General features: G+C 42.5%; 1 protein-coding gene and 1 non-coding gene across 6 annotated transcripts in view; both read left to right on the top strand.

The window, feature by feature from the left end:
- Atp10a (ATPase phospholipid transporting 10A (putative)) overlaps window positions 1-27,320 on the top strand; it is a 199,275-nt gene that overhangs the window by 48,099 nt on the left and 123,856 nt on the right. The gene's annotated exons all lie outside the window — the stretch shown is intronic.
- Window positions 11,645-11,750, top strand: LOC141419383 (U6 spliceosomal RNA). Its single transcript, XR_012444155.1, has one exon. It is a non-coding gene; the product is annotated as a U6 spliceosomal RNA (small nuclear RNA).

Raw genomic sequence — 27,320 nt, forward strand, 5'->3', positions numbered from 1 at the left:
CCCACTCATTATTTACCTGTTCTGACTCTTGAAGTTATAATAATCATTTAAAGTATTGATAATCTCACCTGATCAGTAACCGCAACTAACTGGATTGTTTAAATGAGTGGGCATCTACTTCTGGATTTGTTTCTGTTGTGATGGAGAATAGCAGCTGGATTTCATGGAATTGAACTCCTGAGGGCCCAGTGGATTGGGCAAACTTGGGAGAGGGTGTAGAGGGTAGATGACTTTCAGTCTAATCAAGCTGATTTTAACATCAAGAACTTGCAGCATCCTTTTCCTAAAGGACCTTCCTACACTCATACTGTTCTCAAGCCTGCTGGATATTGCCATTTTACATGGCAAAAACAAAAAAATGCAAATGCAAGGATTTGTGCATTTACTCATTTCATTTTCACCTTGGGTGCAGACTTAGACAAACTTTGCAGGATCAGGTGATATCTTCTTTCACCTGTCCTCAGTTTAAAGATAAAAATGGTAGTTCTCTTTTTTTAGACACAAAATGGGCTCCCAAACTAGAAAGAATAGCTCCAAGAGCAATCCACGGTAGCCTTTAACTTTATGGCTTATTCACTTATCTTTTAAAGTGACTGGCTTCCATAGGTCCAGCTTTAAAATTCTGGGAATTCCCTGGGATCCCAGGAAACAGGTATTTCCCAAAGCAACTTTCTAGAGACACAGGAAAATGAAAATGAAGGCCCTTTTTGTCATGGACAGTGCTGAGGAAAAGGACAAGTGGAATTTGGATCCCTGTGCATTATCTATCTGTGGACACATGGCTAACATGCTGTTTCTGGTGACTTCTGTTCCTTGCACACTTGCTGCTTTTCTCAGACTATATCTTACTTCTGCCTGAAGGACTTCCTTTGATATTGCTTATCTTGCAGTCTGCCCTTGAGGTACTCTTTCCATTTTTCTAAGTCTGGAAAAGTCTTTGTTTTGAAAATATATTCTCCCTAGGTGTAGAATTATGGGGTTGACAGTTTTCTTTAGTTTCTTTAAAGACATTCTTCCAGTTCTGTCTTTTACCTCCATTATTTCCCATGAGATTAGCAAAATTATCAGTTGTTCTTATCTCTGCGTCTTTGGACATCATGTATTTTTCTCTATTTTTTAATCTTTGGCTGTAAGATTTTCACCACATTGGCAAATTTTTGATAGTTATTTCTTCAAACCATTTTTCTGTGCCTCACCCTGGTTTCTAATTACAGATATATTAGATAACTAGAAGCCAGCCCATGGCTTACTGATGTCCTCTTTTCATTTCCTCCTGTGTTTCACAGGGGTGTATAGGGGGTGGTGTACCTTGTATTGCCACATCTTCAAGTTCATTAACTTACTTTTAATTTATAGTGTCTAATCAGACAGTAATCCTATTTACTGAATTTTTCATTTCAGACATTGTGTTTTTCAAATCGACAAGTTTGATTTGGATCTTTAAATTTTTTTTTTAAAATCCATTCCATGTGTGCTGTATTTTTTTTTTTTTTTGGTAGTCACACCTTTTTTTTTTTATTGTTGTGCTGGGGGTACACTGTGGCATTTACAAAAGTTCTTACAATATATCAAATATATCATAGTTGAATTCACCCCCTCCATCATTCTCCTTTATCTCTCCCTTCCTGGAACAGCTACAACAGGTCTCATTTTTCCATTTACATACATGTGTACACAGTATTTGCACCATATTCACCCTTCCACACTCTCTCCCCATAGCCTCCCTCCTCCCACTGGTGTCACCCCCTCCCCAGGCAGGACCTGTTCTGCCCTCCTCTTGCCCATTGCAGCTACTCATTTTATCATCTGTGTCATTTCTAAATCTCTTTCTGTTGATTGATTTTTTCCTTATAAATTGTATCTCCCTGCTTCTGTGCATGTGTCTAATTTTTCATTGTAGGCTTAACATAGTTAATTGCTGTACCTTATACAGTGCTGGCCATTTTTGTGTTGCCTTTAATACTCTTCAGCATTGTTTTAGGATGTAGCTACCTTACTCATAGACACTTTGGTCTGAGGAAGGCTTACTTTTCACCTTTCATTACAATTTTTTTCTTTTCTTTTCTTTTGGCAGGACTGGGGTTTGAACTCAGGGCCTCACACTTGCTAGGCAGGCAGCCTGCCACTTGAGCTGCTCCACCAGCCCCTTTCATGTTTCTTAAGTGGGATCAGAGCAGCCTTTAGTCAAGAGTTCTTTTTTCCCCACTGCTGCCCCCCCGAGAATGGAGAACTTTTCCATCCTGGCAAGAGAGAGAACCAGGATGATTGCCGGGCTGGTAAACTCCAGGGGTTGTTGCTTTTGCAAGTAGTTCTCTGGTTGTGGGGAGTTTCCTTACCCGCCTGCACCAATCAGGACTCAACCAAAAGTCCAGGGGGACCCTCTGCAGATGTCCAAACCTCTTTCTGGGGCTTCCCCTGTAACTCCAGAGGGACCCTCCTCTTGGGGACACTGAGACAATTCCTCCCTCCTCATCTAGTGCTGCAGTCTGGAGTCTTTTCCAGACAACGAACTGGGGCAGACATAGAGCTCACCATGCTTGTTAACATCTCAGGAGATTTTTTTTTTTTTTGGCAGTACTGGGATTTGAACTCAGTGCTTCACACTTGCTAGGCAGGTGCTCTACCACTTAAGCCATTCCGTCAACCCTTTTTTGTGTTGGGTTTTTTCTTGATAGGGCCTCTCAAACTGTTTGCCCAGGCTGGCCTTGAACCACTGTCTTCCTGATCTCTGCCTCCTGAGTATCTATGATTGCAGGCATGAGCCACCAGTGCCCAGCTTGAACACTGGTTTTTAAAAATGTATTTGCTACTTGTTTGGTGTAGGAGGGTAAATTCTGCGTTCTAATTCCATCTTGGTCAGGAGTGAAGGTCTGTGATAATTTCTGAAAATAAAGTTAAGCTTTATCCTTTTTAAACAATCCACTTCAAGAGATTAATAGTGTGTTTGGCTGCCTTTCCACAGCCAGGAGAGTATAATACTGCAATGTTTCAAAATAGTGTATTCCCCTGTGGTCTAAGAAAAATAAAGGTAGCCCAAAACACACACACAAAAAAAATAGCTTGTTTTAATTTGAAGTGGAACAAAATGAGTATTTTTTTCCTCTGTGTTTAAATCAGGTTGATTGTAGATAAATTAAAGGGCTTTGATATCGCCGGCACAGATTCTTACAGCCTCAGGAACAAATGCAAGTGTTCTTGGAAAAGGTTTGTGGGTGTGCGTAGGGTGTCCTTGTTATTTTCCCTCACTTTGAATGAAAAAAGAAACTTATTTATTTTTATAGGAATGTTTTCTCAAAGTGATTGTATGGCAACCGTAGAACATAATACTCTACATTCTAAAGCAGAAACAAACAGAGCTGTGTACTGGGAACAGATCATGATATCCAACTACAAAAGTGTGCTCCAACAGGCTGAGGACCTGAGTGTGGTTCCTGTTTCCTGACTTGTTATTTTGAAGTGTGATTGATACTGGGGTTCACCAGCAAGTGAAAATAAAACCATCAAAATGAAAAGCCATTTTGGTTTTAACTCTTGGTCTGCAGTTTCATGGGGTGCCAAACCCAAACCACAGATGTCATCTTTGCTCTTAGAAAAATGTTCTGTCTCCTAATTGTGTTTTGATGATTTCAGGGGAGCCATATGGAAATACACAGGGAGCATGTGCTGAGGGAGAACCACCTTGCTGTCACCCCTTGGTTGTGGCCCTCTGCCTGCTGGCAGCTCCCAGGAGCAGGCCTCCAGTGTACTCTGGTCATAGGGCCAGTGGAGCTGCCTTGGTCCTTGCAGGGTGGAGAGCAGGCCAGGTACAGCCAGGCATAGGCAGACACAGAGTGGGCTAGGGAAACTCCAGAGGCCACCTGGGTCAAGGCTGGCCTGTGTGTGTCAGATAAGCTGCTGTGTGGTACTCCAGACGCTCGTGGTGTCTCCAGCCTTGCATCCGTTTTCTCCCCACAGCCTCTCAAGTGCTTTCTCATTTCCTTTCTTGTAAATTTTCAGATCGCTTCCCACCTATGATTGGTCTTGCCACAAACACTTTAAAAATAGTAGAGATGAAAATGTGCACTATCTCCAAGACAGGCTTATGCTCTGTTGTGTTGGATGGAGCCATTGTGGAAACAGAACAGTCAGGTAGGTGTGGGGTTTCCATATAGGGAAGTTACTCCAGGCCTTCTAGCATGCCCTATACTGTTCTTTTTCTTTCTTTTTTTTCCCCTTCCCTTTTCACCTCAGGATCCTTTCTTAGTTTTCTCCTCCATTTTCTTCTACCAACTCTAATTTATGCTCTAAGGAACCCTTCACTTTTGGTGGCTAAGACCTGGTCAGTAACCAAGGTTTGCCTCTGGCTTTTATCTTCTTCTTACGCCAACTATCATCTGTGTGAAGAGCCAGCAGCAGCCCTAGGATGTCCTTTTCTGCCCAGTAGCTCCCTTCTGGGCATAGGCAGCGTCCCCTGCCAACTTGTCCCTGTGTTTTGGGTCCCACTCATACTGAATTTTCTAGCACTAAGGGTTTTTTTGTTGTTGTTGTTGTTTTTAATCAATCCACATTTATTGACCACCAACTACACACTTCTCAACAAATATTTTTGAACCTCTTCACACATATTGAACTCAAGTCTCACAAAATCTTCTCAAAGCAAATATTAATATTTTTGTTGTTTCAATGCCGAAAGCAAGAGAAGTCAAGTAATTTGCAAAAGTTGCACACTTAATGAATAATAAACACCCAGTCTTTGGTCTTCTTTATCATGCTGCCTTGTAAAATTATTTTCTCCTGCATGTGTACAGGGTACAGAAACTTATCATAAGTTTGACATTATCTTAAAATATTATTCATAAATCATTACTGTATTCCTTCAGCAAACAAATTACCACCTACCCGTGCACTCGGAGGCAGAGATCAGGAGGATAACGGTTCAGAGCCAGCCCAGGCAAATAGTTTGTGAGATCCTGTCTCGAAAAAGCATCACAAAAAGTCTAGCACTAAGTTTTCATGGAGCCTACAGTCTTAAAGGTAGCTTAGATATATTTATGGACTTTAGTAAATCCTATGAAGTAAAATTCCTTGACGGTACTTTCAAGACTGCCTGTGACCCTTGCTGGATACCATGGTTCCTCTACCTCATTAAAAGGAACAATTTATGGAGCTGGGGGTATGACTCAGTGGTAGAATACTTGCCTAGCATGCACAAGGCCCTGGTTTCCATCCCCAGCATTTCAATTAATAAGTAAATGTGCATAGCTACGTTATCGTATAGCTAAGAGACTTCTGCTGACTTGAATCAGATCATCTTTGCTCCCTCTGCTTTGGGTAGAGGGGAAGATACAGGACAGCTTCCACTTAGCTCTCAGGAGCACTTTACGGTGTTTGGGTCTTATCTTCATGGTGTCTCACCTTCCTGGTTCTTGGATACGTCCTTACCCACCAGGTGGTCACTCGCTGGACTCCCAGGGCTGGGCTGATCTTTTCAGTGGAAGCTTTTGCTTCTGATCCTGGATGGCCTTTACCAAATCATCCTGCCCAGTGCTGTGTTTGCTCTGTTTTCAGACTGAGGTACAAACATACCTTGTTGATTGTGTCCCTGTTACAGGCAGGTACAAGGAGAAACCATGCTGGACATATGATCTGAGTTTAGTTTTCAGCTACTGTTGTCTTTGGCCAACTTTCATCAATGTGTATTTTTAATGTTTGCAAAACAGCCTGTGTACTCAGAGCCTTTAGTATTGCCGAGCTTTAAAGACAAACACATAAATGTCCATTTCCTGCAACACAAAACATGCAGGCATGAGCACTGGACCCTACTTGAACTGCTAGCTTCAATGTGAATGCTAAGCCGCACAGGCACCTCAGGTCCAATCCTGTGGTCCCCACCCAGCAACCCCACTGTTTTTGTAGCAGCTGTACTGTGGGGTGACCCAGATACAGAAGAAATTCGGAAATCTTGAACCAGGCCATGGGGCTTTATGACAGCAGATTGCATTAGAAGGTTAGGGGGAGGAGCTTTTTCCTGCTCTGACCTCCCATTGGTTGCCTTCTTCTACCACCCATTGCCATTGGGCATTACTATCAAGGGTTGGAGGGAACTCTGGCCGTCCTTCCTCTACAGTTGGTGACCCCAATTATACATTGTGTGTGTGCTGGGGATGGAACCCAGGGCCTTGTGAATGCTAAGCAGACACTCTACCACTGTGAGGCACCCCCAGCCAGTGAAACGAGACTCCAAAATAAATGTTCTGTCAGGGCTTTTTTTTTTTGGTAAAAAAAGAAAAATATCTTGGAATTAGTTTCTTCCATTAAGGCAGTTTGTTATGCATGTCACAGATCTGCTTGAAGTGCTTGTAGTTCTCCAGTGTGGGCGACCCAGAACTTTCAGTAGCAGAGGCAGACCACTTCCACATTGGGTGACCAGCCCTGAGCAAACCACCCAGGTGCATCCAGTACAGAGTGGAACTGAGAAAGAAGACCATAGGGTAAGGGGTAGGGGTATCTGACCCCTTTCTCATTAGTTCTCAACTTGGGATTGTTAGCAAAACGTTCATACTGAAATTATAGTGCTCTGCTCCAGACCAAAGAGTAGATAAGGTATCGGGTTTCTAGTCCCACCTGCCCATCCCCTCCTAGGTGTGTGATACACACAGTTCTTAGGCATATGCTACACATGCAGAAGTATGAGTGAGTTTGAGGTTTTCCCAAGAAAAAAAGAAAAATAAGCAAAAACGAAATGTTTAAAGCAGAAATGTAATTTGTGTATTACTTTGAAGACTTTGCCAAAAGAAAAAGAACCATTCTTGTATAAAGTAAATTTTTCTATTTTTTCATGAAATGAATAGATTTCTTAAATTAGGCTTTGATACTCTATTTGATTTTTTTTCATTTTTTCTTCTTTGATATTAAAAGAAAGTTCATTCTTGAGAGAAAACAAGAATAAAATGCCTGTCTGGGCTGGTGGAGTGGCTCAAGTGGTAGAGTGCCTGCCCCCAGTACTACCAAAATTATGAAATGAAATAAAATAAAATGCCACCTGTCATTCCTCTGCCATGTAGTAAAGGTCTGGGAAGTGCATAGCCTTGAGTGGGCTCACTCTCCCACCCCCAGACATGTGCCTCTTCTCGTCTCCCATCTCTTGGACCCTTCTCCACAGGCATCTTTTGGGACCTGCACCACCCCACTCTCAGCTGAGCTTTTCCCATTGGATGCCTCCTCTCTTCCTACCACCATCCCATCTATGACCACGGAGTATAGACAAGAATCCTCAACGGGGTTCAGGACTCAGAACACAAGGGGAGCCCATTTTCTGTTAGGACTTTGTGCACCTCACCTTCCAGTAGGACCTTCTTGCCTATTTCTGGCTTCTCCCACACTGTGACCACATTGAGCTGTCAATCAGTAAGAGCTTTTCATCCTTACAGTTGCTTTGAGTCCTTCTTCAAAGCCCAGAAAAGCCTATTAGGAAGTAAACATTTGGGAGTCCTTCCCTTCCTCACCCTAAACTCAAGTCCCCTCTGCCACATACACTCAAGAAACTTCTTCAGACTGCTCACTCAATGGGAGGGGAGGGGAAGCAGTGGTGTTAAAATGCATGAGTTGGGAATCAGCAGTCACTTCCATGAACTATGAAGTAAGCTAAGCTGGTTGCATTGAGGCAATCCTGTGTTGCTCATTTAAACACTAATTAACCCTGACTGTCCACTTAATCCAACTCTGCAGGATATTAGAACCATAGTGAGACCTCCATGAAAAGCAAATGGAATAAGCCTTGGAACCAGAAAATAACCTTGATATCCAGAGAAGATTCATGGGAATGTTTTCATTTGCAAAATTAAGGACTTTGCTTGTTAAGCAGGGGAACAAAAAGTTAAAGAGCACCCCTCCCCATGTATTCTTTCATGATTGCTGATCTTTTTTTCTTATTGATGTCTTCCACTGTGGTATTCCTCAAAGACATCATTCATCTGAGCCTTTTGCCTTCATCTCCACTATAAGGCTACAAAATTCACAGAGAAATCAGTTTAGAATCCTAGCTAGCACCAATTAATGTGTTTCTCTTTTCAAAATATTTGACTAGTAGGGCTTCATCAAAAGGATTATCTCACAGGGAATGTTTGACTGTCATCAGAAGAATTTCCCAAGTGTTCATTCATTCAGCTAGCCTCTTTGAATGCTTCTGGGAGGCTCATTATGGGCCAGGTGCAGGGACAGGGCCCTGAAACCAGCCTGTGGTCCCAGAAGATGTAAGAGGCTTGTGGTCTGGTGGACTACTCCCTGTGCCCATATCACCCGCCTAAATAGGATTGCTTGGCTCCAGTAGCCTTGACAGTCCAGCTTCATAAAGAGGAAAGTGGGCATTGAACCCATTCTTGAAAAATGTAGATTTCACCAGAGAGTAAGAGTGTTTTTCCCATACTCACACCCATCATTGCCATTCTTAAAAGTCTTGAGGATGTCTTGTCCCTCCTTTTGTGCTTTTTGTTGCTTATAAAAAGTTGTACTCTCAGCCAGAGGTGGGACCCATCCCTTTGATGGAAACGCATGGGAGAGTAGAAGTAAGCTGTGGTCAGGACTGTGCATTTTGGTGCCCTCGAGAGAGCTATGTGCCCCTTACTTTCCCGCCAGAAGAGAATAAAATGTTTGAGAATGGCTGTTTCATGTAACACGTGACATGAATAAAAAATCACTCAGAGGCACAAGAGCACATTTAATCTTCCGTAGTAATAATAATCATGTTTAGCAATTTTCAGTCTCCTCCATGCTGTAGGGGGCTATTTGTAATAATTAAGATAAATGACTTGGGGAAACTATTTCAAATAAATAATAGATTTGCCTCCTATCCTTGATTCTAAATACCTATTCCTCAGTCTCTGGAAATTGAGGGATTTACAGATTGACTTCTTCCTTTGAAGTTTCCTTCCTTCCTTCCATCCTTCCTTCCTTCCTTCCTTGCTCCCTCCCTTCCTCCCTTCCTCCCCTCCTTCCTTCCTTCCTTCCTTCTTTCCCTCCCTTTCTTTTCTCTCTTTTCTAAAAATAAAGGTAGGACTTTGTCTTATTAAGCAAATTGTGAGATGTTCAGTAATCCTTAGATTTAAGTGAGTTTGGGAAGGGAAATAGCCCGGACTTCATTTTTTTATACTTGAATTTAGCATTTCTTTGAGTTCTTTCCCTAGAAGAAAAATATAGTCTGATATCTATGGGAGGTTGATTCCAGCACTCTCCACTTAATAGCAAATCTACAAATGATCAAGTCCCTCGTGTAAAATGGTGTAGTATTTTCCTATAGCCTACACTCATCCTTCTGTATACTGTATTTCTGGGTGACTTATAATACCTAATGCAATGTAAGTAGGCACCAGGTAGAATCTGGGTTCTGGGCAAACCCACTAAAACAGCACATCCCAGTGGGTATAAGCCACATTCCCCTCATATGAACTTAAATCCTGTTCATGATCTGTTTTAAGTAGGATGATAGCCTCCAATGATATGCATGTCCTAATCCTCAGAACCTGTGGATCTTTTAGTTTGCATGGGAAAGAGAATTCAGGTGCTATTTAGACAACCCCACAGTAAGGAGGGTGCTTTACTGCTTGAGCCACAGCTCCATCAAGGAGGTTATTTTCGATTATATTGTTAGGCCCACTGTACTCACAGCAGGCAGGAGCAAGAACTAGAAGAGAGAACCAGAGAGACAACAGGTCAGGGAGAGACACCTGTTGCATTGCTGGCTTTGCAGATGGAGGAGATGCCACCTGCATCTGCAGGTGGCTTGCAGATGCTGGAAAAGGTAGGGAAACAGAGGCTCCCCAGAAGGGAACAAACTGCCCTGCTGAGACTTTGAGATTAGCTCACTGAGACATGGGTTAGAATTCTGACCTACAGAACTATAACAGAATAAATTTGCATGGTTTTAAGCCACTGAATTTTTAGTAATCTGTTAAGGCAGCTACAGGACAGTCATTCATGATTCTTGTGGTCTGAGATTGGACACTCTGGACAGCCCAACCAACAACAAAGGAGCATGTCAGGCCTGAGAGAGTTGTTCAGCATTCATCAACAAAAAGCTGGGTGGTGGATGTTAACAGAGTCCTCTAGGCTTTTAAAGATAGAAGCTCAGAGCCCAGCAGCCTAGCACTGTGTTCTCCTGTTAGAGCAGTTCAGTCTGGACTTCTGGGCGGGCATACTCACATGTTTCCACAGTACACTTTGCCCAATTTCTGTTCTGCTCCAAGTAGAAAAGCATTCAGACAAAGAGTTCCCAAATAATCTTGGCCCAAAGCAACATTTGCTGACTTAATACAAGAAAATAATTTAAAAAGTCTTTCTGGGGAACAAAGATGACTTTGTATTTTGGATTGAACCTAAGCAGACCACATGCCCTTGTCATGTGCAGCACTTATTCCCCTTGTTAGCAAAAGAATGTTGATGAGATCCTTGGTTTTGGTACAGGTAGTGGTCCAGCTTTCTACTGAGTGCAGGCAGCTAGATGCTTACTGACCTAGATCCATTGTCAGTTGATAAATCAGTAACTCAAGGGGTTTGCTGACCCATGGCTTGGGGTGTATGCTGTCAGATACATCCATGGGGATCCAGAGACTAGTATGGGATTTCTACTCCATTCCTGCCCGGTGGTGTGAAGTAAAATCAGAGCAGGCCAGCTAAGTTTACATTTAATAGTGTCAAAGTGCTTCAGAGAGCTGCAATATATCTTTTTCCTAAAAGCAAATTGTTCCACACCAGATTGGACAATTTTGCCTCAATCTTTTGAGTAAATTTGGGCCTGATAAATGGGAACTTAGGTGATGATGTAGCTACCTGGGAGTGCAATAGAGGTGAGCATGTGCAGAGTGAGCTTGCACTGCTCACACCTGCCTCCTAGTGCTTCTGCATGCTGTAAGATGCTCAGTGCCAAATGCCATCTGACAGCCATAGCACCCACCTTTGGCATAGGCACCATGGGGCCCTATTACACCTACTTTGCAGGTTAGTATGCTGAGGCTCAGACTGATGATTGGTGCGTCTCCTAGGTGCTGATGTGTCTCCTAGGTGCTGATGTCAGGGCTTAACCCCTGTGTCAGGGTCCAGCTCACCCTGGGGCTAGCGGGATGCTGGCCAAGGAACCTGCTCATTTGGAACACTCTTTAAATTCCATGTGTGCAGAGAGCAGCATCAGTACATGCATTAGTGTGTATTGATACACATGGTGACAGGGCTGGTGGAGTGGTTCAAGAGGCCCTGAGTTCAAATCCCAGTACCACCAAAAAAGAAAAAAGAAGAACTAACACATGGTGATGAAGACCCCACATCCAGCCCTGTGTCTCTGGGGGCACTTTACTGCTCTACTGAGGAGTGACTATTACCTCCATGGTTTCTTCTCTCTCTCTCTCTCTCTCTCTCTCTCTCTCACTGATTTCTGACCCTCAGGCTGGCAGTACTAATAACTCACTCTCCCTTTCCTCCCTATAGTCGCTTGTAGGAACACACTGCCATTCCTCAGCCACCTTCTCTAGCATGTTAGATATCATTGCCAGTTGAAAGCTGACATGTCCTTCATCCAGCATGCATTGGTGGAGCCCTTACACACTGTTGATGGGGATGTAAATTAGTACAGCCATTCTGGAGAACAGGATGAAAGTTCCTCAAAAGCTTGAAAATAGTACTGTGTTAGGCAGCATGTAGACCAAAGTTAGAACATTACAGGGAAGGTTAGCATGGTCCTGTGCAAGGATGGCATGCAAATCCGTGAAGCATTCCATATTCTTTAATGATGTGTAAATATTGTGTCTCTGATAAAAATAGATACAAATAAAAACAAAAATAGAATCGACATAGGATTCTGCAATCCCATTTCTGGGTATATATCCAAAGTAAATGAAATCAGGATATTGAAGAGATATCTGTACTCCCATGTTAATTGCAGCACTGCTCACCAAAGCCAAGATAGGGAATTAGCCCACCAGTACTGAATGGGTAAAGAAAATCTGCTAGATATACACAGTGGGATACTATTCATCTTTAAAAAAGAAAATCTTGTCATTTGAAACAACATGTATGGTTCTGGAAGACGATATGCTAAGTGAAATAAACCAGACCCTGAAAGACAAGTATCTCACCTATGTGATCACACTTACGCATGGGATCTCAAACAATGGAACTCGTAGCATTGGAAGGGAGAATGCTGGTTAACAGAGGCTGAGGGGTGGGGGGGAATAAGAGAGAGTGGTCAAAGAATACAAAATCTCTGTTAAACGGTAATAATACATGATCAGCATTCAAAGTGATGGATCTGTTAATTAGCTTGATTCATTCATTTCTCAAGATACACACACATCCTAACATCACTGCATGTCCCCATAATTATATATGTGAATAATTTTTCAAGGAGGGAAGGATGGAGGAAGGGAGGGAGATGAGGAAGGAGGAGGGAGGAATGGAAGGAGGGAGGAATGGAAGGAGGCAGGAAGGAAGGAAGAAAGGAAGGAAGGAAGGAGAGATCATTTTTTATTTAAAATTTCATTGTTTTCTTTTTCAGTGATGTTTCTGCACTCTTTGTTTTTCATTTCTATGAAAACATTATTCATCAATAGTGTTTGAGTTCCTCGCAGTTTTCATCTGACACAGGCACCTTAACCTGCTCTGTCTTGCACCCACAAGGGTTCAATGTCTCAATGATGAAGTTTTAAAAACAATTTCTGATGTGTGTGTGTGTTAATAAATGTCTTAAATAGCTTGATTTAATCATTCCACAATGTAAATATTCACCAAAACATCACATTGGGCCCTATAAATATACACAATTATTTGTCAATTAAAAATGCAACAACAACAAAAAACCCGACAAGATTCTTTACTGCATTACCTCAAATTCTTCAGACCATGGAGTCAGAGGTATCAGTGAGTAGTTCCTGAGAGTGAAGAATTGTTGCTAATGTGTTAAATTTCTGGGATTTATATTTGTGTGATGAGTCAGAAAGGGAGATTCTGGGGTAGCAGTGGCTCAAGTGGTGGAACATCTGCTTAGCAATCATGAGGCCCTGAGTTCATATCCCAGTAGCAGAAAAAAAAAAAGGCTAGATCACATTGTGTTCTATAACTTTTAGTTAATTTATAAATTGACCTGCTTATAAATAGTTAATTATAAATAGACACATTGAATTGCATACATTCAGTGATATTCCTGAGCCCATGTGCACTTTGGAATTGTTTTTTTTTTTTTTTATTTATTTTTTTTTTCATTTTTCTTTTATTATTCATATGTGCATACAAGGCTTGGTTCATTTCTCCCCCCTGCCCCCACCCCCTCCCTTACCACCCACTCCGCCCCCTCCCGCTCCCCCCCTCAATATCCAGCAGAAACTATTTTGCCCTTATCTCTAATTTTGTTGTAGAGAGAGTATAAGCAATAATAGGAAGGAACAAGGGGTTTTGCTGGTTGAGATAAGGATAGCTATACAGGGCATTGACTCACATTGATTTCCTGTGCGTGGGTGTTACCTTCTAGGTTAATTCTTTTTGATCTAACCTTTTCTCTAGTTCCTGGTCCCCTTTTCCTATTGGCCTCAGTTGCTTTAAGGTATCTGCTTTAGTTTTGGAATTGTTGAAATTTATTTATTTGTGGAACATGTTAGTGCTATTTAGCTTAACTTAGTTTTTTGTTTTGCTTTTTTCTTGTTTTTAATGAAAATTTAGCTAAACAGGAATTTTGGTTCATCTCAGCTGCTGGTGGCCTAGGACCTACCCAGCCCTTGGTTTGTAATGAAGGCGGGGGAGCTTCTCTTTTGGGGGGAAGGAAAGAGAAGCTATCAGGTCCTTATGGGGTCTCCAAGTGTGGGATCATTTTATCTTGCTTGGTGGATGGCGGCACGCTGCATGTTTCTAAAAGAAGAGATGATGACCAGAGCTGTCAGAACCTCTGGCAGCATGGATTTGTCCCCGTCTGCAAAGCTTGTCTTGTGTTCAGTTTTTGAGTGTTTTCCAGTGCACTCTGGCCATGGATACCTGGAAGCTGTTTCACCAGATTGCAGTCTTGCGCTTTGCACACAGGAGAAAAGCTCTTTCTTCTGTTGATTTGAGTCTTCTCTTTGTTTTGTGCTGCCTTGACCGCTCTGTAAATGTCTGCAGACAGGTTGCTCTGGCCATCTGATCCCTCAAGTGCATTTTGAGGATCCTGTGACCTCACATGACATGTCATTGATGTGGATCCCCCTTTTCCATGACAAATGACCTGCACAGGTGTCTTAGGGCCTTGCAGATTCCCTGTTCTGGCTGTCCTGGAAGGGGGCTGGGAGGCACGTTGGATAGGCACCTGCTGTCCTGCTCAAGACCAGGAGTGCCTGGGAAGGGTGTGGTCTCTGCTTAGAATTCAGGCTCCTGAAGCAGGAAGCCCACACTACACTAGGCACCTCCAGAGTGCTGATTTGTCTCCAAGAGACTTTGTTTGGAGTTTGATTTTGTTGGCTTTGGAGTCCTGTTTTCCCCCTAGACAGCACTGTCTGCAGTCTGTGGGTTGAAAAAATTGAGCTTGTAAGTGGTTGTTAACTGCCAGTGACACAGAGATGCAGATGGACCACTGCCGGGGGTCTCCCTTGCCAGTCAATGAGGCCTCCTTCCAGATTTGTGGCCTGACAAATGTTACAAAGGTTGTATTATTAAGAAACTTACGGTCTACGAGCATAGCTCAAGCAGCAGAGCACTTGTCTAGCAAGTGTGTGGCCCAGAGTTCAAACTCTAGTACCACAAAAAAAAAAGAAAAAGAAAAACAAAGAATCCTAAGTAACTCAGAGCATGGGGTCACAAAATGAGCTCTCTTCTTAGAAAACTTCTTGTGGCAGCGAGAATGATCTCTCTCTGGGTGACATATTTTTAGCTTAATTTCTGCAGATGTCTGTGGAGACATAGTGACACATTGTGGAACTGGGGTTCAAGGTGAGATCTGAAGGCTTGGCTGTGCTGAGGGGCATGGGAGTGGTGGCCTCAAAGTCTCTGCCCCTTATCCTGTTCTAGTGGGAGGGTGGAACCCTCTTGGGTCCCATGCCCTGGGCAGCTGTCCCCTTGGTAGGGTACTGAGGTATCACTCCCCACTGTCTGGTGCTACAATACTTAGGGCAAGGTCCAGAGACCTTAAATTTAAAACAAACAGAACTAGCACAAAACAGAAAAGTGAGGCTGAAGTCAGAAAGAGACAAGGTCAAGGGAACACAGAACCTTTGAGAGGCTGGGGCAAGGGTAGACAGGAGCCAGTCTGGAGCCACCAGAACCACCACAGTGTGGCCTCAGGGGTCCTCCCCCAACCTTTCCTCATGGCTCCTGAGGAGTCCTCTTTACAAAGACTTGTATTTTGTGAGTTCTTTTCTGAAAAAATAACATTCTAACTTATTAAAATTTGTTGCATCCAGGAACATCTGCTAAGTGAAATAGGCCAACCACACAAAGATAAATATTCCATGATCTCATTTATGCAGGTTGAACATCTCTTACCTGAAATTCTTTGATCCAGAGTATTTCAGATTTCAGATTTTTTTTTCTTCCAGATTTTGGGGTATTTATATATTATATTGGGAATGGGATTCAAGCATAAACAAGAAATTCTTTGTTTTCCATATACCTTGTTAAACATAGCCTAAAGGTAGTTTTAAACTGTTTTTTTTGGGGGGAGGGGTGAGGAGGTGATACTGGAGTTTGAACTCAGGATCTCACAAATGCTAGGCCTGCATTCTATCACGTGATCCGTGTCCCCAACCCTTAGATAAAAGTGTACCTGCATTTTTTTATTGTTGTGCTGGGTAGGGGTACATTGTAGCACTCATAAAAGTTCTTATAATGTATCAAATATATCATACTTGAATTCCACCCCTCCATATTCTCCTTTATTCCTCCTTCCCCCATTCCTGGAATAGTTCACCAGTTATCATTTTTGCATTTACATTCATGTGTACACAGTATTTGCATCATATTCACCCTCCTTCACCCTCTCCACTGGTGCCAGTTCCCCCAGACAGGACAGTTCTTTTTTCTGATTTTGTAAAAGAAAAAAAAATATTATTTTTGTTTGTTTAAGATAGCTACTCAGGAAGTTTCCTTGTGACATTTTCATGTACATATGTATTATAACCTGAATTGGTTCATCTCCTCTGTTTTTTTCCTTCCTACCTTAGTCCCCTTCTTATGGTAGTTTCAGCAGCACCTGTAGTTTGATTGCGACCTATCACATGAAATCTGGTGGAATTTCCCACTGGTAGCATATGTAGGCACTCAGAAGCTTTCTGATTTTGGAGCATTTCAGATTTGGGATGTGGAATCTAAACTTGTTGAACTGACAGAAGCAGATAGTCCAATGTCAGCTGCCAGGGGCTGGAGAGAGGGAGGGAGTAAAGGTTAGATGTTGGCCAAAGGATACATGGTTTCAGACAGACTGAAGGAAGGGCTTAAGTATCGTTGCATAGCACAGTGACCATAGTTAATGAAAACGCATTTTATGTTTCAAAGTTGCTAAATAGATTTGAAATGTTCTCCAAACAGCAAATACTCTCTTGCTCTATTAGTGATAGCTATGTTAACTAGTATGGTTTAATCATTCCACAATGCCTGCATATAGCAAAACTTCACATTGTGCCTTCCCTATGTTTGTATACAATTATCATTTGTCTATTTAACAAACATAAATTTTATTTTTTATTTTTTATTTATTTTTTCTTTTTTCATTTTTCTTTTATTATTCATATGTGCATACAAGGCTTGGCTCATTTCTCCCCCCTGTCCCCACCCCCTCCCTTACCACCCACTCCGCCCCCTCCCTCTCCACCCCCCTCAATACCCAGCAGAAACTATTTTGCCCTTATTTCTAATTTTGTTGTAGAGAGAGTATAAGCAATAATAGGAAGGAACAAGGGGTTTTGCTGGTTGAGATAAGGATAGCTATACAGGGCATTGACTCACATTGATTTCCTGTGCGTGGGTGTTACCTTCTAGGTTAATTCTTTTTGATCTAACCTTTTCTCTAGTACCTGTTCCCCTTTTCCTATTGGCCTCAGTTGCTTTAAGGTATCTGCTTTAGTTTCTCTGCGTTAAGGGCAACAAATGCTAGCTAGTTTTTTAGGTGTCTTACCTATCCTCACCCCTCCCTTGTGTGCTCTCGCTTTTATCATGTGCTCATAGTCCAATCCCCTTGTTGTGTTTGCCCTTGATCTAATGTCCACATATGAGGGAGAACATACGATTTTTGGTTTTTTGAGCCAGGCTAACCTCACTCAGAATGATGTTCTCCAATTCCATCCATTTACCAGCGAATGATAACATTTCGTTCTTCTTCATGGCTGCATAAAATTCCATTGTGTATAGATACCACATTTTCTTAATCCATTCGTCAGTGCTGGGGCATCTTGGCTGTTTCCATAACTTGGCTATTGTGAATAGTGCCGCAATAAACATGGATGTGCAGGTGCCTCTGGAGTAACAGTCTTTTGGGTATATCCCCAAGAGTGGTATTGCTGGATCAAATGGTAGATCGATGTCCAGCTTTTTAAGTAGCCTCCAAATTTTTTTCCAGAGTGGTTGTACTAGTCTACATTCCCACCAACAGTGTAAGAGGGTTCCTTTTTCCCCGCATCCTCGCCAACACCTGTTGTTGGTGGTGTTGCTGATGATGGCTATTCTAACAGGGGTGAGGTGGAATCTTAGCCTGGTTTTAATTTGCATTTCCTTTATTGCTAGAGATGGTGAGCATTTTTTCATGTGTTTTCTGGCCATTTGAATTTCTTCTTTTGAGAAAGTTCTGTTTAGTTCACTTGCCCATTTCTTTATTGGTTCATTAGTTTTGGGAGAATATAGTTTTTTAAGTTCCCTGTATATTCTGGTTATCAGTCCTTTGTCTGATGTATAGTTGGCAAATATTTTCTCCCACTCTGTGGGTGTTCTCTTCAGTTTAGAGACCATTTCTTTTGATGAACAGAAGCTTTTTAGTTTTATGAGGTCCCATTTATCTATGCTATTTCTTAGTTGCTGTGCTGCTGGGGTTTCATTGAGAAAGTTCTTACCTATACCTACTAACTCCAGAGTATTTCCTACTCTTTTTTGTATCAACTTTAGAGTTTGTGGTCTGATATTAAGATCTTGATCCATTTTGAGTTAATATTGGTATAGGGTGATATACATGGATCTAGTTTCAGTTTTTTGCAGACTGCTAACCAGTTTTCCCAGCAGTTTTTGTTGAAGAGGCTGCTATTTCTCCATCGTGTATTTTTAGCTCCTTTGTCAAAGATAAGTTGCTTATAGTTGTGTGGCTTCATATCTCGATCCTCTATTCTGTTCCACTGGTCTTCATGTCTGTTTTTGTGCCAGTACCATGCTGTTTTTATTGTTATTGCTTTGTAATATAGTTTGAAGTCAGGTATTGTGATATCTCCTGCATTCAAACATAAATTTTAAAATGTCTCCAAAGCTTGTACAAGGAGTGACACTCTCCAGTGGCAGCTCGGCTGACTGCTGCCACCGCCTTCTGCCCAGTGGTACCTCGTCCCTTGGCCTATTTGGTCCATCTCAGAGGAATATTAGGCAGGTTTCAGCCAAAGTACACTTGTCCAAGACACTGCATGCCCACCTGACCATGAGGGTCACGTGTGGATGGATCCATTAGTATGGGGCACATCCCCTAGTACCTGTGGGAGGAAGCCACCTGGGAAGTGGGGTTAGTGATTCCTGATGACTTGTCAGCACTGAGTTTATGCCTGGACAAAAGCATCTCTTCAGTCCCTGGCAGTATCCTCCATGGGAACCTCCAGGTGCTGTACATCACTGGGTGTGTGTGCACATTGTATCAATACCAGAGCCAGGACAGTTCTCATGAAAGAGACATATACCCATATGTAAAAGCCTTGAAACAAAGTATCTTCACATGTCCACTTTTCCATGAAGGAATAAAATAATATATAAAGAAATATTTCCAGCCAAGTGTTGGTGGCTCACACCTGTAATTCTAGCTACTCAGGAGATGGAGATGAGGAGGATCATGTTTTGAAGCCAGTGGGGACAAATAGTTCCCAAGACCCATCTCCAAAATAACCATAGCCAGCCCCAACAAATAGTTTATGAGACCTTATCTTAAAAATATCCAACACAACGGAGGACTGGTAGAGTGGCTGAAGTGGTAGGGCGACTTCCTAGCAAGAGTGAGGTCTAGTGTTCAAAGCCTAGTACCACCATGAAGGAAAGAAGGAGAGAAAGAAAGAAATGTTTCCAGGTAAAATTGTAGTGCTGGTACCTGTCTCTGACACTTTGGGAAAGCACGTGCTACTGTACTGATAGTAAGGATGAGGGTAATAACACATTGCCAAAAACATTAAAGCGGTTTTGGTTCCTATTTAGAAGCCTTTGATTCCAAATCACTGGGGAGAATTTGGGGAAGAATCTATCATTTCATCTTCTTAGCAGTCTGCAGCAAAAGGCCCAAAGTCATTGTTAACTATGTGTTTAAAATTAAACTGGTGGGGAGAATCTGAGGAGAGCGGTCAACTGTACTAAGTTACAGTTCAAAAGGAATAGTAAGTATTGGTGTTTTGATGCACAGTGGGGTGACTACAGCTGCCAATAATGCATTATTTATCTCAAAATAGCTGGAAGAGATACTCAGCATTAAAAATGGTCACCTGATATGTTAATTACCCTGATTTGATCATTATCCATTATATATCTGAATCAATACCTCACATTGTGCCTCATAAACACGGAGGACTATTATGTATATAAAAAATGTGAAGTTAATAAAAGAACGTGGCAAGCAGGCCCTGGCCTTTCCCTGGTAGACCTGGGTGACAGTCACACTAGTAAACATTGTTTTGGGTGGCTCCCAGGCTCTATGGGTGGGCTCTGCTGTTTTGATGATGAGGTAGTAGGAGACCCCTGGAGGCTCGGTCCCTCAGAAGAAAGACATTGCTTGTCAGATTTTATCTGTCTGTCTATCTGTCTATCTAATGAAACAGGATTTTGCTATGCAGCCCAGGCCGGCTTGGAACTTGGGATCTTCCTGTCTCAGCCTCCTGAGTACTGAGATTACAGGTGTAGTGTCAGCTGCCCTGCTTGTCTGTGCATGTTGACATATCACTGATTATAAACACTTGGGACTTGTTCAGTTTCCTCAGGGGAGAATATATATATATATATCAATTTCTAAATAAGAGAGACAAGAACTTCTCCGATTTAACAGCATCTGTTTCTCAGCGTTCTTTCCCACCCAAATAACCTGAAATTGGAAAGCATGAGTTAGTTTATTCTGAAGCCTTTGATCCTTGATCCTTGAGTTGCTGTCCTGACTTGCTAGCTGTGCCTTCGACATTGCCTCGCCCCTCTTCTGATTCTCAATATCTTCATCCTTAAAATGGGAACAATCCTGCCTCACAGGGACACAGGGAATACTGAGTAGGAACAATGAATCTGCGATGGCCCCAGGAGAAGTTGGCTACTAGTGGGACTCTTCTCACCGTATGTCTACCCAAAGACGAAAACAGAGAATTTATTCTGAATCCCAACATCCCTACTCACTCTCAGCACTATTATGGGATGGTATCAGTTTTTCCAAGTTACTGTCCCTTTTTGCTTTCATGCAGAGAGTTGTGATTTGGCTTCCAAACTGTGACTCATGTCACCACACAAACTGCATCAGAAGAAATTGCATCACAATAGTATATTCTGCCTCATATGTTAACATCCCATCTATTCTAGTGACCGGGTCTGTTGAGATGGTCCTGAAGTGATTGTATTATGTAGCCTGTCACAATTCAGGGACATTTACAATAAATATGTCATGGGAAAATAACTGGTGATATTTTTAGAGCATCCCTGTAGTTAAGAGATTGCTTTCATGATATCGAATTTTGCATGGGGGGAAGAAACAAGCACCCATTGTGGTGGTGGTTGGGAAGATGGGAAGGAAAATGTTTTCAATAAGTTATAGCAAGGGAAACCTCAGCAAAGGCGCATGGAGGCACATTCACCCATCTGCATCCCAGCATGTGTGAGAAAACGGATCTGCCTCTCAGTCTTTTCCCAATGCACAGTGAGATGGTGGGACCTTCTGATCAGTGAAGCCCTTTCACCTGATTCAGGAGCTCTGGGAAATGGTGGATGGACTCAATCCTTCTCCCCCTCCCACTACATACCCTGGATAGAGTGGCTGCCAGGTCCCTGGGTCTCTGGTTCTATGCAGATCTGTGAGCAGTATTAGTCAGGCTCCTCCACGGGCTTCAGGCACTTAAGGACAAGTATGGGAGAGCCCTGGATTGGGTCCCATGAAGCAGAGCAGCCTGGAAAAGCCCTGGGCCTGCAGAGGTCAGTGGGCCGCCAGTGGGGAAGGTGCTTAGGAGGATGAGAGATTGCTCAGTCCCCTGGGTTGATTTTTCCCTGTCTTTTGTGGCTGGGAGAGTCTGCCAGGGAGACCCTGGGGGAATGCTCTGTGCTCCCCACTTTCTTGGGAAGCTACTTCATCTTCCATAAGGAAGGGACCTGCCATCATGTTAGAAAGCAGACCAGAGCCTGAGTGTGTCCGTCAAGATCACAATTCATAACAGCACCTGGCAGCCAGAAGGAGGTGGTGTGGGCCAACAGAACCTACCCCAGTGATCAAACAGCTTCTGGGCAATACTTGTGTCCCCTTAAAGAAAAAGTATTTATAATAATTCAGGGAGCAAGGAGTGCTTAGGGGAAGTGGGAAAGATGGTCTGAAAAATAGGAACAAAAACTACATTATACTTAGAAATAAACTTAAGAATGGCACACCCCCATGAAGAAATGACAAGTTTTTTCTTTTTCTCGTAGTGCTGGGGATCAAACGTAGGGTATCACTCAATGGTAGAGCACTTGCCTAGCATGCAGGAGGCTATGTGTTTTTGATGAGTGTGGAGGGTTCTCTTGGAATTGATCAAATGACCTTAGGGGTTATAATGTTCCAGTGTAGCCAAGGTATATAGCCAAGTCATGTCTTTTTTTTTTTTGCTTTACTGGTGTTTGAACTCAGGCCTCATCCTTGCTAGGCAGACGCTTTACCACTTGATCTGCTCTGCCAGCTCTTTTTTGTGTTGGGTGTTTTCAAGATAGGGTCTCACAAAACATTTGCCAGGGCTGGCTTTGAACTGCAATCCTGATCTCTGCCTCCTGAGTAGCTAAGATTACAGGTGTGACACACCAGTGTCCAGCTTAGCCAGGACTTGTTGAAAAGAAGATTGATAAGGAGAAATTTTTCTAACCAGAGCTGTGGCATGCAGCGTGGACTTGTACATGACTCACAGTTGCCCAGCTGAGAGCAAAGTAGAAAATCCTTTGTCAGTTTACACAAAGGCGGCTCTCTGAGCTCAGGTGAGTGGTGAAAGTGATCAGTCATCCTATGTGGTCCAACTAGTATGGTGGTTTCATGAGAAAGGATGAGTAGGTTGCTGGAACCTAATAGGCAAACCAAATCCAAATGATAACACAGGTGAGAATTTGATATAGAGCAGAGTGGGTGTGTAGGTTCTGTGAGGAAAGGATGACTTAATAACTAGTGTTACAACTAGATGTTTAGGAAACAGCATTGAACCCTCAGGTTGTAACATGGATATCAGTAAGCTTGAGCACTTAAGTGCTTTTAAAGAAAATACTCTGTATTCCCCCAACAAAACAAACAAGCAAAACCAGGAAACACCATGTACCATTCAAGGACACCAGAGACTTCCTTAGCCAGGCCTGGAAAAGTCAGAAATATTTAACTTTGTAAAAATTTAAAACCTTATGTGATGAAATTACACCACAAGCAAAAATGAAAAAAAACAAAGAAACCATAGCCCCAAGTGAAAAATATTTACAAGGGAAATTCTAGAAAAGGGGTCAATATTTTTTATATGAATGTTCTCACAGGATAAGTTGTTGAGAACAGTGAGGAGGAAATCTGCAGAGTGTATTCATAGCAGACAAGCTCAGCGGTCTGGGAGTCAAGAGATGTCCTGTCCTGACCATTTTGCATTAGGCACTTTGAGCTTCCATGGATTTTGGCATCCGAGGAAGATCCTGAATCCAGTTCCCTGTGGATAACAAGGGATTGACACGTTAGAGATGATCTTTTAAAGAAAGTTTTATTGTAAAACTTGCTAAAAAGTTTGTAGGTGATCTTGTTTGTAGGTATGATTTTTGTCTCACAAGCTAGTATATTTCCTGGGGGTGGTGGTAGGGGATTCAGTAAGTACCATGCTGTTAGAGCACATAGTGTGTCCTGTCTTTGGGCTGAGAAACTCAGCATCCTTTCTTCCTGATGAAGAAGCCAGAGGCCCTGGTGTCTGAGATACCAGGGCAATGTGTAGCCCTTTCTGACTTCACCTCAGAGCATCCCATCCGACTTGACTCATTTGATCAGTCTCCTTCTGCACACATGTGCTTCCACACACATACAGGAAACACAAATGATAGTAAATATTTTAGAAGGTATTTAGTTACTTAATTTTTAATTGACACAAATTATATCTATCTACGAAGTTCCGTGTGATACTTTGATACATATGTATTTTATGCAATGTTCAAATAAGGGTAAGCATAGCTATCTCCTTAGACATCTTTTTTTTTGTGTGTGTGGCGAAACAGTTCAAGGTCTATTCTTCTAGCCTTTTTTTTTTTATTTTTGACGTGTATGATACTTTATTGTTATCTATCAATAGAACATCAGAATTTATTTCTTCTACCTATCTGTATCCTGATAACCATTGACAGCTCTCCCCTCTCCTCTCCTCTATCCTTTTTAGCCCTTGGGAACCACCATTCTACCTTCTGCCTCTGTGAGATCAGTTTTATAAATGAGATCAGAAAGTGCAGAAATTTAAAGTACTGGATTTTTTTGGTAATTTTGGAAGATTCAACCCATGACAGTTGCTCCAAGTATCATCCTTAACGGCCTCTGAGTTTTCGTTTTAGATTCAGAATGCATTAGCACGTCCCACATGATAGAGCAGATGTGAGTTTATGGTGGAAAGTAGGCACATCCTGGACGTTATGCAACACATTTGGCTCATGTTCCTCTGTAGATTTTGCCAGTTCTGTTTCTGTGCTGAGTTCTCACCTACTTGATTTTTAAAGTATGTTGATCCTGTAAACATTTACTTAATAATCCATTTTCCAGAATGTTTGTCCTGGGTGTTTAATATAGGGGTTCTTAACCAAGGGTGATTCTAAACCCTGAGAGGCATTTGACACTGTCTGGAGCCATTTTTTGATAGTAACAGGGAAGGGGGTGCTGTTGGCATCTGTTGGGTGGAGCCAGGGGTGATGCTCACCATCCTACAACACACAGAAGACTCTCTACAGTGAAGAGTTACCTGGCTCAGAGTGTCAGCAATGCTGAAGCTGAAAAATCCTTTTAAGTTACTGTCTCTCTTTCTGAGCTTTCTGCCTCTCTGCATGTTGTGGAATTATATTAAATTTTGGATCATTTCTAAAGTGCTATAAAAATTTTTAAATGCTATATAATTTTTCTCTGTGTGTGTCTCTCCCTTCCTCTTCCTCTCCCTTTTTCTCTCTCCCTCCCTGTCCTCTTCTCTCTTTCCCTTCCTCCATTCCTCCCCCATAGCTATTTTGACCTTTATTCTATCAGTTCTTGGGTCCCTTGCCCTGAATCTTCCAAACCTCCTATTTAGGGCTTGCCTCACCACATGTTCATTTCTCCTTTCTTCTGTTTGCTTAAAAATCATTGTACCATTCTCCCCTTAGCTGATCAAAAGAGCCCTCCAGTCCAACCCAGCTTAGCAGGCCTCATGGGGGCCGATTTGCATGCTAGGCTTCTTCCCATGGGCTTTCCTTTTTCTTAGACATATCTTCTGTGAATCTTGCTAGATATTTGATATTTGAACCTTCCTGACCTTGAAACATCCAGAGAAAGAAGATGCATTCAGCTATTCAGTTTAAAAGTTATGAAGCATCCAGATATTTTCAGCCAACTGTATTTCTGTTGGTTTAGCAAATGTAGCACAGTTTTTGTTAGAATACATCTAACTTAACCTTGGATGTTTCAGCAACAGGAAAGGTGTTAACTGATGAGAAGTAATTGATGTTTGGAACAGATCTTTGCCTTCATGAAGATTAGTTGTTCTGTGGAAATGAAATAATACAGAATGGTACTAACCACATAATCATATTTTTGTGTGATTATGCTTACATAGTACCTATCTGTGTGCTCTTTTTCATCGAAATCTTGTGAACAATTGTACTGTCTTTTTAATTTAAAAAACCAAAATACCAGCTCTTGTTTTAATTCCATACTACGAATCAAATATAAGATGCAACTTGCTGCCCATTTGTAGTGTTTCTGATTTTATTAGTCAGAAATCAGACACTTCAAAAGTAATAGTGGGAGGGCTGGGATGCAGCTTAGTAGTAGAGTGTTTTACGAACAAGTTCATCCCCAGCACTACAAGTAAACAAAAAAAAAACAGTGATAGTGGGACAAAAAGTCATGCACAAAGGAACCAGGTAAGGTGAAGTCAAAATAGACTCATCAGTCCCATCTGATGCCAGTCAGAAGAGCTTAAAGTCTGTGTGACAGAAGCAAAGGGCTTTGTAGGGCAGGACAGGACAGTTTCTGCTGGGAAAACTGTAGAGATAGATGAGATCCTTAGATCAGGAAGCTGAGGTGCTCAGAGACCAGGCTTCTGAGTCCAGAGCGCATCCTAATGGGCAAGTTGCTGACTCCGAGGAGACTGCATCTGCTGTGGTTTTGTGACCCTGATTGAAAGCACCCGCCAGATGTGAGGCAGTCACCACTGATTATTGACGATCCCCAAAGCAGCTTTGGGCAGAAGCAACAAGTAAGACAGTCTAGCTGTGGGACTGGACATGAGCCTTCTGGACAGTAAGGACTTCCAGAAATTCCGGTGTGCCCTATGTGAGGTATGAGCACTTCCCAGTGCTCCAGTCAGCCTGAAGCCATGTGAATAAATGGTCTCTGGTCCCCGTGAGAGCTCACAGCTGTCCTTTTAGCACAGAGGAAAGTTTCCAAGGTGAGAGGCCAGAGTAGGGCAGTGTTCCTCTGTAGCCACAGTCGTGTAGCTACACATGGTCCTAGGAACATCTTCCAAGCTTCTCAGGCCAATTTAGGACATACAGCCCAGTTTGTAGCAACTTGGTGTTTTTGACCTTGGACAAGTCACCTCTTTGCAAATAGGCAGGCATTTTTGGCAAATGACCTGAAATTTGTTATTCTGTATCTCTCAAACACTAGCATAGGTCTGGAACCTTCCTGTCTTATTTCAAGCGTAGAGATATTTATTCTCAGACCACATTGGTCTCTGACTTCATAATCTTGCTTAGCATTTTGCAATGCTTAGCAAGGAGTTTCTTGCTTAGTATTTTGCAACGCTTTTGTGAGATGTCCCTCCTTTAAGTCATCAGATCAGAAGTGCTTTCAAAGTCAAACTTCCCCAAAGTGGCATGGACCCTGCTGTCACACAGGTATGGCTCTTTAAGTGGGAATGTGCTGTTAGGACCACGTGAAAACTGAGAGATAGTGCCTGTTTCATACTGAGTGCTATGAAGTGAAGCAGTGCTTATTTTTCTGTTGTGATTCCTATTATTATTAAGATGATTATGATGATGTCTCAAAGCAGGGAGGAATTTATTATCTAGACCTCCAGCTGAGGTTGGCTGAAAAGCCTTAAAGCACCGGCAACCCCAGGCACCCATGTACCTTTGTAGGGAAGTCCATTTCTGAAGAACAGCTCTGTCTTTCGAGAGACTAAACAGTCTGGTGGGAGCTGGAGGCGAAATGTGGTGATTAGGTCCCAGGGGAGAGGAATACATAGCAGGCATGTCTGATAAGATGATCCCTCTGTCTTTGTGGGTGTGCCATTGGAAGTTACAGTTTGCAAAAATGTGGTGATTGTGTGAACACATTCCGTGATTGTTTTTCCAGCTGTGTTCACTCAGCTATGGAAGGGTGAAGGCAGAGGTATCCACACAGAAGGTACAACATGCTGGGCTCCTACCCATGATGCCTGCAGGACATGGGTGGGCACTGTAGAACCCTGTGCTCACCTTCCAAATGTGGGCTATTCCTCATCTGTCAGAATCTGTGTGATAGTGTGTGGTCCCTTCCAGCTGTGCTTCCTTTCCATTCTACCCCACTGGCTCTGCACTTCTATGCTCTCCCATATTCACAGCCCCTGCCTCCTTTTCCTTGTACTCCTCTCCTGGGAGTACTCAGAAATGGCAGCCACACTGGGGGCTCCTATGACCTCTTTTCAACTGCCTTTGTCTTCAAAAGTGCAGACATCTGTGCCAGCCTATCCCTTACAGCTCAACCAGCTTTGTGAACTAGGAGTTGCTCACAGTTG

This window comes from Castor canadensis, chromosome 19 (assembly GCF_047511655.1).
Source record: "Castor canadensis chromosome 19, mCasCan1.hap1v2, whole genome shotgun sequence".
NCBI classification, from domain to species: Eukaryota; Metazoa; Chordata; class Mammalia; order Rodentia; family Castoridae; genus Castor; species Castor canadensis.